Genomic DNA, 18,866 nt, shown 5'->3' with positions numbered 1-18,866 from the left:
CAGCCAGAGGAAACAGAACTCTCTCTCTTTACCTGCGTTAAGGATATGGGGGGTGAGTGTTCCCTCCTACTCACTCCACTCTTCTCTTCTCTCTGCAGTATTCTAGTGTCTCTACACTCCTTTTTCCTGGTAGTAGAGGGGCTATGGTGGAAAATATAGCCCAAAACTGCATTTTGTGATAAAATCATGAAACTTGGCATGCATGCAGACTATGCCCTTAGAAGGGGAGACATTTCAAACCCCCCCCCCCCCCGAAAAAAAACTCCTAGCGGCCATTTTTGGTCAAAAATCCAAAACTACTTTTACTTTTTATTTTTAGAAAAACACTCACAGAATCTTCTTTTCTGAATTCTATTATCCTTACCTAAGTGCAAAAAGCCATCAAAATATCTCAACCTCCTAATTTTCATAATAATTTCAAACACTTTGATTTCTTTTTAAAGAAACTTTAACTGAAGTCTTTAACATTTCTGAAGGTGTTGTTTGAGAAATTTTTTATGTATTTTAAAGCACCATGTTAAAGAAAATAAATTCATTGATAGAAGAATCCAACAATCTGCACCCCAGAAATCCAAAACATCAGAAATTCTGAACAAATGTTTCAAAATTTACTGTTAAAAACTGATTACAAAACAAAGAATAAAACTAGAAATAAAAAATCATAAACAAAGCTAGTAATTCTTTCAAAACTTGAAACAAACATTTGAATTGTTATTTAAGAAAGAATACAATACCTTGATTACTTTTGTTATTTAAGAAAGAATACAATACCTTGATTACTTTAAACGAATCAATTTTCATTATTGGCAAAAAAATAGAAAACTTCAAACTTTTTTTTTTCGCAATTTTTGGAAATTTCACTCACATTCTTTACTTTTATAAGTAATATTTGTATTAGAAAAATGAGAGGAGGGGGGGGGAGCACGGATATTTTGTTCATAGAATAGAATTTATAATAAAAAGCTTTAAAACAAATTTTAAGTTTTTTCTCAGACAATTTGAAGCGTTTGTTCTATGTTTTAAACGATGTAAGAGGAATAAATTATTAATTACTGCAATAAGAAGTTTATTGCTATGTTGATAAAGCTAACAATATTGTTATTATTAATAAAATTGTTATTTATTGAAATATAACTCACTATTACAAAAATTATTAACAAATCTGAGTGGTATGTACAATGATTTTATATAAGGTAATTTAAAACGTTTGAATTTACAAGTAATTTACACAGTTACAGCATTTACACATCGATGTGCAGATAAGTTTATTTCTGAAACACCCACAAGTTATTTGAGAGCAGCTGCTTTTTACACTAGCATGACATAAATTCGCTTCAAGCACTTGAAACTGCGGGCAAACTCAAACAAACAAGAACATGCTTCTCATCAATTACTGTAAACCCCAATCATGAATTTAAGTATTGGCTAAAACTTTGGGCATACTGCCCCATTAATATTTACCGTGATAAGCATTAAATAAGTTGCCTAAGGGCTTCAGTTGTGGGTGATAAGTTAATCATTGATCTTTGTTTGCTGGTGGAAAAATATTTTCTAGCTTCATTTATGGACAGAAGTTACATGAAGACGAGTAGCAAAGATTCCCTAAGATATTTGAAATTTTTAAACAGGCAACCTTTTTTTTTTCTGAGGTTGGGATAGGTATAAAAATGCACCAATCAAGATAGTCTTCCATCTTTTCCACACCATCACTTTTCCCGAACCTGCAAAAAAAGAGGTCGTGTCACATGCTAAGAATGAGTGGAACCCTCTTTGAAAAACTGCTTTTTGCTGACTGAATTTGTGATCAAAATCTTGGACTAGTATAAGTCAAAAGAACTCCCCTTTTTGTACAGCTCATGAAAGTATGATGTGCCTAAAATGACAGCGGGGGGGGGGGGGGGGCAACAATTCTTACTCATATGCTTCTGTATCCTCTTTCTGCAGCATCCAAAACATGTACCAAGATCCTACAATCAGCCTCCTCGTGATTTGATGGAGCTAGAGATGTTGTATTCAATGAAAATCAACGTCTAATCATTAATAGAGCAAAACAAGATGGTATAGGCAATGCAATCATGAAAACCAATTCTGTCTTCTTATCTGCATTCCGGAGGAAACTGATCCAGTTCTCAGGAAGCAAACCATTTTCTCCAAAATGATATCTTTCTCCAGTGGCGCCGACTCCATGGGGCCTGAGGCCCCTCAAAAATATTTTTGAGGGGGCAGAGCCTCCCCCCCCCTCCCCCCCCCCGCAATAAATAAAGAAAATTATTAGTTATATTATGCTTTCTAAACTCATAAATTTAACTTTTATTTTCTTTGTTTGTAGACAGTTTACCTTGTAAAATACATTCATTACATGAGTTAAAACAAATAATTATTGCGGTAGTAAGCAGGTTAACTGAAAACAAGTGATTTGAATAATGATAGTGTTACGGTGCTGCAAGTACACTTAGAATTCGTCCCAGTGCGCGAACTTACGGGTCAAGTCAGTTGCTGGTGGGCAGCGCTGCCACGTGCTCATTTAAGTTTTGCTGATCTGGAAAAAATATACGAGGGTTTAATTTCTATATTAAATGGGAGGCGTGATAGTTTTGAATACTTTTGGGTATTGTGTTTAAAAGAAAAACCTTCACAATATGAACAAATTCAACATCCTTCGCTTCTTCAGAATCGACATTTACCAAGGAAGTATGAAGACAATGAAGCCAGCTCACCGCACAATTTCAAAATCCCAAATTACTACAAGGCAATACACTGATGAGGTTTGCGAAATGGCGCAATCTTGCATTATTGGGCTGTTTACATCAACTGGACTCCCACAGGTCATTGCAGTTGAACAAGAGTTCTTGCTTTTTTAAACAGAGGTGAAAGAAATTTTGAAAAATCAACTATTTTTCAAAAATAACCTAGACATTGAGAGACAGCGTTTACATTTGAATATGTTAGCCGATATCACTAATGAAAAAAAAAACTGGTCTTAAAAAATATATGTAAATTAAATTACCTTTTTACAAAAATACTGTGCATGTTTGTATTTATTTTTTCCTTTTTTCAAAGCCAAAAAATATGTTTCAGGCTTCAAGTTTTCGGGGTTCTTATGTTCATTATATAACTTTAAAATGCTTTAAAACTCACTATTTTTCATCTTTAGGAAATTTCCCGCTGCAAGATCCTTTGGTATGCCCCCCCCCCCTTACAATATTTTTTTTAGTCAGCATCTCTGGGAGTGCCCTTCTATGCAAGTCAAGTGCCCTACCTTTTACAATGCCTAGCTACGGCACTGCACGGCTTCCCATAAAAAAGAACAAAAAAATGTCTCTTACTAAAACAAGTGACATGATCCAGAAGTTGAACCAGAAAATTTGTATACCAATTTTTAGATTGTTTTACTCTGAAAACGCCATGTCACATTTGTTTGTTTAAATTATACACACCAGAAAATATGTTAATTGGTATTTTCAAGAAACAAAAATCTGACCTTTATTGGGGGGAACCTCCGTAGGAGTACATAACCCCCTAAGTCCCCAGTGATGTCTAGCCCCCCCCCCCCCCAATAATTTTGGCAAGTCGGCGCCCCTGTCTTTCTCCTAGTCCTCTTACACATCTTGTATCTGTATCGACTTCAGATACTCCAACAAAAGAATTTTGGTCCTAGGTCGTTTTATGTGAATGATGAAAGAACCATCAATCATAGACAATAGCATCACAATGTATCTCTGCACTTATTCTAAAATTGGCATTCATTTTCATCTTCAGCAACCCTTCTCAACTCGTTTTTGTCTTCTCTCGAGTAGTCTTCATCAGTAGGAATACTATTACTTAATTCATTGAGCAAGAATGTTAATGACTAGACTTATGTCCCGTTCAAAGAGATTCCATTTATTGAAATCAATAGAGGGTGAGGTTGATTTTCATAGAGGAGAAATTCATCCTGGTTTAAAAGTACGATATTGCAAATAATGAAGTTTTGAAAATAAATCTGCATCGAATTTTAATCTTTTCATTAAACAGACTTACTAGTTTTCTGTAAAAATGAAAGACTAAAAAGTTTTTTTTTTTCTACCCGTGAATATGAAGTGACTTTTGAATCGCAATTCTTTTCTCTATGACTTTGTTGCAACGGTTTTTTCCCCCAACTTGCCCAATCTTTATGAGTTCCTCCAAATATTCTTCGTCTCCTGCTATATTCGTCTCTAATGAGAACAATTCTTTCGATGTTTCAAAAAATGGATTTCCTTGTTCAGTTCTTCAAGGCTTGACTCTTCAAGACCTTTCTTGACAACAGGCTTTGGAATCTTAACATTTCTTCATTGCGCATATACAGTGTTTCTTTAAATGAGTCAAGGTAACTTTTTCAAAATGAGTAACTAAATCGATAACTTCAAGACCAACCAACATCCATCTTCTTAACGCAGTTGGATCTGTGATAGACCAATTATACCCTCGTCTCCTTTCACAAAACCGAATTGTTTTGCTTGTAAGCATGGTCCAATCCAATTGCAAAAAAACACGTTCATTATCTTTTTTACAATAAACATTCCTTCTTCGAAGGCTTTGTGTATGTCTGGAAGGTTTGTGAATTAAAGAAGAAAACTGGTAACCATCGAGCATATATAGTTACCAAAAAGTTGGTTGAAAGCTGTGATCTAATTAACCTTAAGCCTTACCATTAACCTTACAAGCTCCAGCTTTAATACGGTGTTCCAAAATTTGAACATTGAGATGGTTGCTTTCTTTCTCAGATTTTTAGGTTATAAAAACTTCTCTGTCAAAAGTATCTTCATTGCATCGATGTGAATCTTTTTGTAAGAAGTACTTACAAACATTTTATTATACACTTCAGGTGTGTTTTTTTATCATAAAATGAGTAAAAGCTTACCAGTGATCAATCGGGTAACGAAGAATTAACAACAGCAATAGTAATAAGTAGAAATTTAAACATTAAATTTCTTTCTATTAAAATTATGTTGTCTTGACATTAATTTCACTCATTTTCCTTCAAGTCTTTATTCTCTTATACCCGTTGGAAATAGTTTTGAGAATGCGTGCTCAGTCATAAAAAAGCTCAGTCATGCATCATTGCCGGATAATTGGACAATTAGAGTTCAGATAAATGGAACCCTTTTTTGATATACCCTAATTAAATGTATCTTTAAATTCAGAAACCAGTAATTATGTTATGAGGGGGGAAAATTCACATCGAAGAATTTACAATTTAAAAATTTGATTTATTTTTTAAAACCAATTTTTGTGTAGTTATTTCTGAAATTAGACATTTAATGAAGCTTTAAATGGTAAAAAAATATAATTAACATCTACGGAGTTACACAACCAAAGATTAAAAAAATTATATATATATATTTTTTTTTAAATCGCCAAATTTGGTCTTGGACCAAAAATGGCCGCTAGTTGGGGAGGGGGTGGGGCAGACCCCGAAGTGGTTTTTTTGGGGGGAGGGGGAAAGTAGGTAATAAGGGATTAAAAATTAAAAGAGTTGGAAAAGTAAGAAAAATATCACTTAAAAAAGTAGGAAAAAATAGGAAGAGGTAGCATTACACAAACATCAAGGGGAAACAAAGTTAGCATAAATTTTATTTCTAATGTAAAATAAACTAAAACTATTTTTGATTTAAAACTGCCCCTAAAATAAACTAAAAGTACTTTTGAAGTATGAAAGGGATTTAATGAAAGACTGAGTCGCAGAAACAAAACGAAAGAAACAAGCTGACAATCATTAGTATGAAAAAGAAACTGGTGGAAACAAAGATATATTAATTACAAAAATATGAAAATAAAATCCAAACAAAGAAGCACTTTTTAACAATACAGTAATAAAAACTTAAATGTGAAAGAATAAAATGCAGTACAGCGATCGCAAAAAAAGAAAATAACAATAATAATAAAACTCATATTTTGATGCAATAAAACCATTTTTCTTAAAGATTTGTTTTGTCAAAAACGAAAACATTCCTTCCAGAGCATCCATTTATCAGTTGGCGAAGCATATTGTAACGGATTCGGTGCGACTTCCAACTTTCTTGAAAGGACGACACAGTTCTTGATTAAACACACAGGAAATTTATTTACACTATGTACAGGAAAGATCGTCAACAACTGCTAAATTAATCATCAACAATTAAGCAAATATCACACAACACCGTAAACTCAATGGTTACACACATATTTACTTCCAAATACAAAAAACAACACAGCAAAATGCCTTGCAATAAACAAAGCTAATACACTCTCAGTACAAATTCTCAATCGAAACTGAACTCTTTATCACGCGGGACGCCTTTATAAACATCGAAAAGATTCCACAACATTCGAAATGCTTCTCAAAATGCGTAGACCGTTTTCAAATTTTATCAATGAGAAAAAAAAAGAAATAGGGGGATCGTATACTTCAGCCGAATGTATAGGGGTTGTATATTCATTACAGGAAACTATTTACAGGTTACGTTACTACAATAATTACTATTTACAGTATTTGTAACAATATATTAAATTAGTTTCAGTTTAAAATAATCAGCAGCTGACACGCCTTCTTGCATAAACAGGGGCAGATGTTTGAATTCGAAAAAAAAGGGAAAAGGACTGAAAATGCAGAATTAAAATAAATTGATTCTTAGATTTGGGACATAAAATTTATAATAAAATAATTAAACTAAATAAATAACAAAATAAGTAAACTAAAGGGTTTGTATTATGTTATGTATTTTTAGCATTCAACATAAATTTTTGTTTCAGTCACATCATTTATGGAGGTCAGTGGGGTCAAATTCTTCCTTCCCTGGCTTCGAAAAATTAATGCTTAACTATACAAGTTTGTGCGGTTTTTGTTGTTTTCAGATAAAATTTGCATTTAGTTATACATCCTTCGCTAGCCATCCCGGGGGGGGGGGATCGAAACAACAGGCCAGTTTTAATTTTAATCAAGCAATAAAAAAAATATTGTTTTATTTGGTTTGATGATTTTTTACTTCCTTGTTCCAAAATTTTTTGTCACGGAAAAAAAAGGAAAAATCCATGCATGGTAAACGTAACATTTTTATCAAAGCCAAAAAAGATCAGTTACAAATGTTTCTCTGTGCATAAAAGTGAAGCCATGAAGTTTCTCTCCATCCTCACCATACAACAAAAATTTTTATTGGGAAATTGTTCACGAAATTGAGAGTGAGGGGGGAACACCTGGCATCAAATGCCAGCATATATCTCTTTCTCCCCCTCCGTTTGATCAGGTGCCCTGAGTACAATAACTTACAGTATTTACGCTGCATCGATATAATTGCCGCACCCCGAAAAGAACAAGAGTCTGTTAAACAAATTTTAAATGTTCAGAAATGCCAAATTGCCATAAACGCTACACATAAAAATGATGAGCAACTCCTCGATATTGATCATATATCAGAGTACAAAATACCCATTAAAAAGAAAAAAAAAACACACAGTACATATTAGCTCGTGGCTCTATCCCACAATTTTTGAAAATGTGAAGAAATAAAAACGAAATCTCGCATTTAAATTGATTCCCGATTATTCTCCAAAAATCAGGAACATTTTGGCCATCTAGGTTTTGCTGTTTTTTTTTTTTTTGTTTTTTTTTTTGCAAATACATTTTTTGCAAGGAAAGAAATTGAAATTTTAAATTTATAATCGTGTTTCCGATTTAGAATGAACAGTAATCATATTATATACGAAAAAAGTTAAGTTTCCGCGATTATTTTTGAAGTGGTCCGTTTTTGCGAATTTCTGTTATCTGTTGCTTTTACAGTGAAACCTGCGTAAGTTGACCACTTGCGGTGCAGTACTTTGGTGGTCAACTTAGACAGGTGGTCAACTTATAAAGGGGGTAATGGTTTTTTTTTTTTTGTAATTCTTGCACCATTTATTCATTTTTTGACTAATTGACACCAACTCTTTCTGTTCAACTCATTTTCATTGTTTAGCATTACTTTGAAACAATAATTTAAGATATTATTCAAATATTTTTAGAGATTATTTTCCCAGAACTACGTATAATGTGTCATGCCAATTTAAAATTTCAGTAAATTGATCAAAAAAAAAAAACTCTTATTGTTTATGAAAAGTTACTCATCTTATATTAATAGTTCCTAAAAATTTATAGCTATTAAAAAATTACAAAAGTTTCGCTTAACAATAAAAGAAAAACAAGTTTGGAGAATAAAAGGGTTCTCAGTAGTTTTCCCCATGTGGTTAAACTCAAAAAGAGATTTAGTTATGCTGCTGTTTCATTTAATTGGTAAAATGCTGATCTGGCATTAAAAATATTCTTGGAAAGATATAAAAATAATAATAGTAAAAAAATAATTTGCTAAATAAAATTTAAAAAAAAAAATAAACCAAGTGGTCAACTTAAAGGGTTTTTTACAATACTCCAAACCAAACTTAGTGTTCATTAGTGGTTAAGATACACAGGCGGTCAAGATAGAGAGGTGGTCAAGTTACAGAGGTTTTCCTTCATTATATAAGATAGGATAAATTCCGTTCCTGACAAAAGCGGTCAACATAGACAGGTGGTCAACTTACAAAGGTAGTCAACTTTACAGGTTTTACTGTATTTTGTACTAACATCAATAAAATATGTACATTGTACAGGTTTTTCAATTTTTGCTTCCTTATGTTCCTTTTAAGATTTTACATTGCCTTTCTGCTTAAATAGAGCTCCATTTCACTTGTAATCATCTTTACGAAAAATTGGCGAATAGGAAATTCGGCTTTTCCCGCACTTTTTGAACCGTCAGCCGTTTACTTTAATTGAAGCTTTTAATTGACTGGTAAATAATATATAATTGCATCAGAATGTGCCACTATTTATTTCTTTATTGTTTCGTTAAAACAGTAGGACTGCAGTTGGGGCGATAAAAAGAAAAGTCGATCATAAACGCCGCAACGGCAAAAAAGTCACTTACGAAAATTTAATTTTTAAACACGCAGACGCTGCGGTGTTCCTTCCAGAAATTACTGTAGTCAGTCAATGAACAGCTCAGGATCCGCTTGTTTCTTCTGCTTTTCAAAATTGAAACATGTAGAAAATTATCGGTGCGGCATTGTAAAAATAAGAATCAATGCACAATTAGAAGTGCTATACTAAAGGAAGAAAAAGTAGGGAAAAGTAGGAAAATAAGGAGAGAGCTCTAAAAAGTAGGAAAAATTGGAACTCTTCGGGGTCTGGGGGGGGGGGGGATTTTAGAATGTCTCACCTTCCTGAAATATTTGTATATACAATGTGTACAAATATGCCAAGTTTCAAAATTTTATCACAAAATGCAATTTCTTCCCCCGTAGCCCCCGACCATAGAATTTGAGGGGATAAAGGGTTTCGTGGAAAAGTTTTGCTTACATTCGTCGGGCAGATAGCACTTTGTCGATAAAAGATCATGTACTAGGGAAAATTTGTGGAACTGAATCAGTGAAGCATTGAAATCACTCCAAAGAAAGGCAAACAAAAATGACCTTATAAGCGATGGCGGTGTTTGAGACCTGACCATATATCCGATAATCTATAACACAGCATCCCTATTCAATGAGTCAGGACTTTAGAAAAGTGACCTTATATCAGTAAATTATAATCTAAGTATTTATATGGTTACAAAAACCCTCAGGGAAATACGCAAAAAAATAGAACTGCATTTAGCATATAGACTTCTATTCATTGAGGAAAAAATTACAAAGTAATTTGTAAAGCATTTTAACTCTGAACTATTACTGTCGGCCTCTGATATAATCAGTAAATTATATCAGAGGCCGACTGAGTGTGTGTGTGTGTGTATATATATATATATATATATATATATATATATGTATATATATGACCTTAGGATGATGGTCCCACTGCTGAGGAGTTCTGGCTTCATCAACTTAGTCTTATTATTAGTTTTAGCATTCTTATTTGTTTAATTTTGTAAATCCCTTATGTGTTTATTGTTTGCATTTTGTAATATTTACGTGGTTGTTTGTTTGGCTGCTTTGCCAACATTGCGCTTGTGGTTTACTCCATTTTATTTTATTCTTTTCTAATTTTCTTGTATTTTGTTTCAGTATATATATATATATATATATATATATATATATATATATATATATATATATATTGAAAAATTTCATTTATTATTTCAATAGTAGATCATGTTTACAGGGTTCCCGTCTGAACAAGTTTAGAACAAAAATCAACCATTCTATTAAAGATGAAGCAAGGCATCTATGAAAATTCATTTATGCATCAAGATACTAGCAAAAAAATGTGTCAATGTGATAGCTCTCCCCATTGCCCAAGCTGCATTTTTTGCTTCAGAAAATATCCTGTTAAGTATGATAACAAACAAAAAGGTGCAGGGCCGGATTTAGGGGAGTCTAGGCGGGGCTACTGCCCCAGTGCCTCCACAACAAAGGGGCTCCCACAATAAAATTTTTACAAAATATCCTAACTTTCGTGGGTCGGCAAATTTTATGTTTTTTCTCCCCTATAAATTATAATAATAATAATTTTAAAAAATAAATAGCAGTAACTTCAGGATGTATTTACTATTAAAGTGCTGATTGAAAATATTGGACATATACATATATATCAAAATATTCGGATATATATCAAAGTATCGGATATTTTCAAAAATATGATCTTTTCGAACCCTGATTAGGGGCCTCCACACTTCCATATCTGGCCCTGAAAAGGTGCATATCAAAGTGTTAGGCCTCCATCGAATCCTAAAGGCTAGAGAAGGTGTATCTGACAAAGAAGACAATGTGCGCACCCCGTATAACAAAACTTAACTTTGAGGCTGCAGATAATGTTGATTTGATTGACTGGAATAATTGCAAAATAACATCGCTGCCATTGCCCAGTAAACATTTCTTCAGACTATCTCCGAATTATGATGGTTGATCGGAGAAGGAGGAGTTCCATATACGGAGTTTCATGTGAAAAATTGGAGTTTTATGCAATTTTCTTGCCACACAAAAGCTGTAGAATGCATTGTTAAGTTAATTTCAAAAGCATCAAATCAAGTATGGCTAGAAGAAAAGAGACTTTTATTTCACTGTTTTAAAATCACATAGCAATATGCCTGCATTTCAGCACAAAAGCGATTACAAGTTACAATAATACATGTCTGCTCTACATTCTAAAACAAGCTGTATATTTTGTAGTCTTAATAGTTCAGAGTTAAAATGCTTTACAAATTACTTTGTAATTTTTTCCTCAATGAATAGAAGTCTATATGCTAAATGCAGTTCTATTTTTTTGCGTATTTCCCTGAGGGTTTTTGTAACCATATAAATACTTAGATTTCTAATAGAATTTATTCCTACATGAAATTAGATTACAGTTCAAGATCTTTTAAATCAAAGCATCTACAACAAAAAAAAATTGTACAAAAAAAAGTTGTGTTTGTGCAAAAAAATTTTCAATACTCGAGTGTTAGTTGAAAAATCCTTTACAAATTCAGGGGTGTTTGTACTCTGGAAACAACCAGGAATTCAGGTTATTTCAAATCTTAACCAGAATTTAGGCAATTCTACAATTCAGGATAGCTGGAAGTAAAGATAGTAATGGCAATGTAATCAATGACTTGTTAAATAACATTGATTTTGTGAGCATTATGTGTAGTGAAATTTAGACTTACTACACCGCTAGTAGAAGTGAACTTGCAAATAAAAATGTCCACAGCCTGAAGTTGGAAAGAAAAACACGTGAAGCATTTTTCCTCATGGAAAATCTGTATTTATTATCCACAAAGGATTACTTAAGTTGACGAACAACATCTTCATTGATATTAAAAAACATTTAGAAGAATAGACAAAGATTAGCCGCTAAAATACAACGATACATTCAGTTTTTACGAACATGCTGATTCCAAGGAATATATGGCATTAACGTAACATACAAAAATAGGCCTAAAGGCGTTTTATGACTTTAAAATTGACATCACGTTGTATTACGCCCTGCCAGGAGTAAAGAGCACTGGCAGACATCACGAAATCACGTACAACACATTTTGCGGCTATGTGAGGTGAGAGAGAGAGAGAGAGCGAAAAAGATCGCTCGAAGTATTTAAAGGTCTTCACATGGCTTTCAAATTAAGAATATGCAAAATACAAGATGTGTTGCCAATGCAAGAAAGTTAAAGATATGTTGCCAATCAAAAAGTAACTCAATCTACAAAAAAATTCTCGCGGTTATAAGATACAATGAACTGGTGACTCGGTTCACCCAAAAGTTCATTCACTTGACTGAGTCATTGCAACCGATCGCACACATGACGTCACAACGTGATGCAATGTTTACATCGAAAAAGGATTGATACTGCATGATGCAAAAACGTTTTTTTTTTTTTTTTCAAATTAAGTGATTCTTTCACTTTTTGTGAAAGTTTAAATTAAAAATCTAACAAGCGGCCCCATTTTTGCAACATGCACAACAATCAGAAAAATTCACAATAAATTCAAATTGACAAAGTCACCATTGAATTTCACAAAAATTTTACACACCCAAGAAGTTCAAATTTAGTTTATATATTTTTCCCCCCCAAAAATAATGTCACAAAAATGTCCAAGTTGAGATTTGGTATAAGGTTTTGTCAAAGCATCAGCTAAATTTAATTTAGAACTCACATACATTAATTTAAACAATTTTTCATTTACTAAATTTCTCAAAAAATGATACTTGATATCAATATGTTTACTTCTTTGATTTTGTATAGGACTTTTGGAAAAATCTATTGCAGCAATGTTGTCACAAAATATTTCACAATTTTTCAAAATTAAATTCAAATTTTCATTTTTTAAAATTTTTATGATCCAGACAAATTCTTTAGCAGCCTCTGTCAAAGTGACATATTCGGCTTCCATAGTGGAAAGAGCAATACATTTATGCTTAAAGGTTTTCCACATGATAGGTGCATTATCTAGCAAAATGATGTAACCTCCCATTGAAACCCTATCATCTCTACTAGCTGCCCAATCTGAATCAGAATAACATTTAATATTTAAATTTGAAATATTTGATAACTTCAATTTAAGATTTTTCGTATACAAAACATAACCAAGAAGACGAAGTAAACCATGCCAATGTTTTTCACCATAATTAGATTGAAATTGGGAAAATATATTCAGAGCATATGTTATGTCGGGACGAGTTCTACTAGCCAAAAAGGATAAACAGCCAATTAAATTTCGATATGGTAAAGAATTACATTTATCTATTTCTAACTTACTAGTAGGCGAATCAATTTTTGAATAAACCACCCCAACCGAAATAGGAACATTACTAATTGGAATATTATAACTAGAATACAACTCAACAATTTTATTAATATATGTTGTCTGATGAATATACCAATTACCATCAATGTTTTGAAATTCAACACCCAGAAGTTTTCTGATTTCACCCAAAATTTTTAATTCAAAATGATTTCTTAAAAAATTTACAATTTCATTCAAATCAGATTTTAGTTTGCCAAAAAGTATGATATCATCAACATAAAAAAGAAGAATAACCTTATTTTTATATATGTAACAACAATTACACCAATCTAAACTAGAAAAGTTCATTTTCAAAAGTGTTTCATGGAGTTGATAGTACCACATTCTACCACTTTGGTGTAAACCGTACAAAGCTTTCTTTAACAAACAAACTTTACCAGGCTCTAGTACATATCCACTAGGTTGTTTCATATATACATTAGTATCCAAATTAGCATACAAATAAGCGTTATTTATGTCTACATGCAGATGACACCATTTAAAAAGACATACAAAAATACAGAAAAACAATCTGATTATAGAAAAATCAATGACTGGGCTAAAAACTTCTTGGAATGATTCTCCAGCTTCCTGAAGATAACCTTGGGCACATAACCGAGCACGGTATTTCACAATATTCCCTTGCTGATCTTCTTTTACTGTATATACCCACCGATTTCCCAAAATTTTACTATGTTCAGGTGGATCCACTAACTCCCATACACCGCGATTATATATGGTTTGTATTTCCTGATCCATCGCGTTAATCCAATGTTTAGATTCCCTAGAATTAATGGCTTCTTTAAAATTTAATGGAAGTTTAATTTCAGCAAGATTTCCCTCTAAAATTTCTATTACCTTTCCCTCTTTTAAATTTTTGCCCGAAAAGTCAAAATATGATTCATCAAATTCAATTTTGTTATCATTACAATATTTAATAACTTCATTTAAAGAACGCAAGCGAATATTTGAACCTTCAATCCTATAGTAAATATCAGTTCTATCACCTGATGGTCTAGGAACAGCTTGACGCAACCAATTAATTTCGGAACAAGGTTTTAATTCTTCACTAGGACTATCACTGGAAAGCTCATCCACTCCCTGATTTGAAGTTACAGGATATTCATAATCAAAATTGTCAGGTAAGTATTTCATAACCTTTGGACTACTTGATCCAGAACCTAGTACAACATCTGCCCCTTTAGTTCCCTCATCAAAACTGACATTACATGTTTCTATGATTCTTTGTTCGTCTTCCAGCCAGACACGATAACCTCTAGTATTTTGAGCGTAACCTAACAAAATTCCTGGTTTAGATTTATCGTCCAATTTCTTTCTTTTCTGACTTGGAACATTTACAAAAGTTAAACAGCCAAAAGTTCTGAGATGTTTCACGTTAGGCTTTTTATTGAAAAACAGTTCAAACGGGGTATGATTGCTCCCATGACAAGACCTATTCCAAACATAAGAAAAACAAAATGCAGCTTCCCCCCAGAATTTCGAAGGTAAGTTACTCTCTTTTAAAAGTGCTCTAACTCCCCCCATTAATGTCTGGTTAAACCGTTCAATTATGCCATTCATCATTGGTGTGTAGGGATTAGTTTTCTCATGCCTAATGCCACGGTTATTCAAGAAAATTTCAAAATTTTGATTGCAAAATTCTTTCCCCCCATCTGTACGAATTGATTTAATTTTCCTCCCTAAAAGCCTTTCATTACGATTTAAAAATCTTACAAAAATATTGAAAACATCCGACTTCAATTTCATAGGGTATACAGCAACGCGTTTTGAAAAATCGTCCATAATGGATAAATAATATTTCTCTCCCCTCAAAGTTAAATTTGGGACTTCACCTACATCCATGTGTATAAGCTCTAAAGGTTTAGAAGATCTCACGGCCCCAATCGATTTAAAAGAAATACTCCTAGCTTTAGTATATTTACAAATTTCACAATAGTTAACATTTTTCTTCAGTTCAGGAAGACCTCTAACACTATTGTTTTTGCTAGTTCTAGAAATATATTCATAATTAATGTGACAATATCTCTTGTGCCATAAATCTTCAGGTGAAATTTTACCAATTTTTTCAGAAATGTTACAAACAGGCTCAGAATTATCACAATGTTCACTATTTTTCAAATACAAATATCTATTAGGCTTAAAGAAATATAAATTTATGTCATTTCTACGCTTTGCATAAAATAATCGATTCCAATTTTTGTCATAAACTTTAAGAATGGTATTATGACCAACAAATTTGTTACCTTCCTGTTCCAATTTAGATAATGACAATAAATTACGACGGATTTCAGGATTGTACAGAACATCTTTCAAGATAATTTTCCTATGTCTACCATTAATTTTGACCAAAAATTGAATTGTACCAATCCCTAAAATATTGCTTTGTTTACCGTCAACAGCCATAGACATTTTTAAGTTATTAACTGGCCTAAAATCAGAGAAAAGATTTTTATTTTTAGTGACATGTGACGTAGCTCCAGAATCGGCAATCCACGTTATATCTGAATCAGATGAAGTAATATTCAAAGCTTCTGACTCATTAATTTCACTCACATTATGTTGAGAATTAGAAGACCCTTGAGATAAATTTTTAGAATTCAATTTTGCCTTATATTTAAAACAATCAACCTTTTTATGCCCAAAAATCCCACAAAAATTACATTTCCCTTTAAATCTATTTTTACTAAAATTTGACACAGGTTTACAACTACTTTTACAAGGATGGATCTTACCGGCAGGTAGCGAATTCGGAACGGTCACATACACAGCAGGTGTCTGTAGTGGAACGTTCATTTCAGAAATTCTATTTGCTTCGAGCAACAGTTCTTGTTCTATTTTCAATGGGGTAAAGTCCACGTCAGACCATCTGTAGATTTGCTGTACAATGGATGCAAACTCAGGGGGTAAACTCCGGATATACTGGAAACCTATGTAAAGGTCGGACATCGCATGGCCAACTTCTTTTAATTGTGACGCGGCTGCTTTCACTCGGCAGATGAAAAGACCAACAGTTTCGCCATCTTGAAACTTGACTTGAAAAAATTTATCCAACAGGGATATTAATCTGGCACGGGTGTCAGGTTCAAAATACTTGCACAAGATTTCCCAAGCTATCTTTCCTTCAGTAGTGCATTCGATGAGAGGCTTGAATTCTTCTGACAGGAACTGATAAATAGTAGTATAAGCTCGAGTTCTTCTAAGATTTATTTCCGCTTTATCTCGGAACGTCAATTTTTCTTCTTCAAGTTTCTTTTCTTTTTCGTCAGCTTCGATAAATTCCCAGCTACCCGAATGACGCAAGACAACTTGTATGTTTCTCTTCCAAGTATTCCAATTATTGGCATTTAGTAAAGGTATTGTAGGGACTTCCATACTTTCAAAATTTCACGATGTTTTAAAAATTCTTCAGAGCATAAAAATTCAAATTTTCCAAGTTCTTCAGGTTATGGCCAGGAATTGCAAAGTCCAGGTGACCTGGGCCCATAACCACTTGTGAGCATTATGTGTAGTGAAATTTAGACTTACTACACCGCTAGTAGAAGTGAACTTGCAAATAAAAATGTCCACAGCCTGAAGTTGGAAAGAAAAACACGTGAAGCATTTTTCCTCATGGAAAATCTGTATTTATTATCCACAAAGGATTACTTAAGTTGACGAACAACATCTTCATTGATATTAAAAAACATTTAGAAGAATAGACAAAGATTAGCCGCTAAAATACAACGATACATTCAGTTTTTACGAACATGCTGATTCCAAGGAATATATGGCATTAACGTAACATACAAAAATAGGCCTAAAGGCGTTTTATGACTTTAAAATTGACATCACGTTGTATTACGCCCTGCCAGGAGTAAAGGGCACTGGCAGACATCACGAAATCACGTACAACACATTTTGCGGCTATGTGAGGTGAGAGAGAGAGAGAGAGCGAAAAAGATCGCTCGAAGTATTTAAAGGTCTTCACATGGCTTTCAAATTAAGAATATGCAAAATACAAGATGTGTTGCCAATGCAAGAAAGTTAAAGATATGTTGCCAATCAAAAAGTAACTCAATCTACAAAAAAATTCTCGCGGTTATAAGATACAATGAACTGGTGACTCGGTTCACCCAAAAGTTCATTCACTTGACTGAGTCATTGCAACCGATCGCACACATGACGTCACAACGTGATGCAATGTTTACATCGAAAAAGGATTGATACTGCATGATGCAAAAACGTATTTTTTTTTTTTTTTTTTCAAATTAAGTGATTCTTTCACTTTTTGTGAAAGTTTAAATTAAAAATCTAACAGATTTTGCTGTGTATATTGTGCTTTGGGAACAATTTTAAAAGAAAAAAATTGTGAAATGGATTCAGCTTCCAAGCTTTCTCATCTTCTGCAGGCGAGAACTAGAGATTTTGGGACTAGAGATTATTTGTTGAGAGACAGGCCCGTGTCCAGATTTTCATAAAGGGAGGGGTTTTAATCTTACTAGTAGGGGGGGGGAGAATTCAACCCCCTTACAGCTTTTAGTTTTACGACAAATTGCCACTCCCAGTATGGCGTTTATTCACATGTAAGGACTGCTGTATTTTTGAAGGATACCTCTAGCTGTACAAGTTACCCAAGTATTCCTTCGTTTCACAGATTCGCTTTAATCAAACTTTGCTTGTTTCTTTTTAATTAAATCTGTTTACTATGTAGCATATTGCAATGAGTATTAAAAACTCTTCACAAATTCTTTTATAATGTAGAATGTATATCAGGTTGTTATGTTCTGAAATAATGCTTAATAAACTAAACAAGAAGGAGCTCTTTGCAGATGCAAATTACATAGCCAAGAACAATCACTAATGCATCTTTATAGATGTAACATATGCCAAATTCACCATAAGCTCCTTACAATAAGCAATATTCTTTCTTTGCATTGGTAGATCATTCAGCGGTTCGTCGGCCGTACTTTTCCGAAATATTACATCAGTTTGTAAGGCTTTAGCAGTTGTAAATCGCAAAAAACTTCAGAGAGAAAATTAAAATAAAATAAAAACGCTGAACGCAAACTTTCTTATTAAAGTAAATTTAAGCCAAATATACATTTTCTTCATTTTGCTTATTTTTTCCCCAAGGGAGGGGTTTAACCCCTAAAACCCTCCCCTTGGACACGGCGCTGTTGAGAGATCTCTACACAATATAGTCAAAGGAAAAAGTCTTACCTTTTCTCCACCTATAATGTTTCAAGAGTTATTTGGATAAAATCTGATTTGTGCATTAACTTTTGCAACATCAAAAGAAATATGATATTCTTTTTCAAAAAACTTCAGATATATTTATTATCATACCATCCATCTACAGTAGATATTTAAAAGAATCTATTCAATATTTAGATAAGATATAGCCAGATTTCTTTTTACTAATACATTAAGAGCATTTGTATAATTGACAAAAACCAAACCCTGAGGCACGCCAGCCTGTGAGGGCCATGGCCTACTGTGCCCAACTCAGTTTTGCTGACCAGGGGCCCTGGGGTACAAGGCAGATGTTCCGGTTAGGTGGTCAACCTAACGCAGAATCCTCAGTGTTTAGTTCCCAAGCTTTT

General features: G+C 33.2%; 1 protein-coding gene across 1 annotated transcript in view; it reads right to left on the bottom strand.

Annotated features, from left to right (window-relative positions):
- The window catches only part of LOC129231674 (ATP synthase mitochondrial F1 complex assembly factor 2-like), a 67,699-nt gene that overhangs the window by 5,284 nt on the left and 43,549 nt on the right, over positions 1–18,866 (bottom strand). The gene's annotated exons all lie outside the window — the stretch shown is intronic.

Source organism: Uloborus diversus, chromosome 1, assembly GCF_026930045.1.
Source record: "Uloborus diversus isolate 005 chromosome 1, Udiv.v.3.1, whole genome shotgun sequence".
NCBI classification, from domain to species: domain Eukaryota; kingdom Metazoa; phylum Arthropoda; class Arachnida; order Araneae; family Uloboridae; genus Uloborus; species Uloborus diversus.
This window is presented reverse-complemented; position numbering and strand designations above follow the sequence as displayed.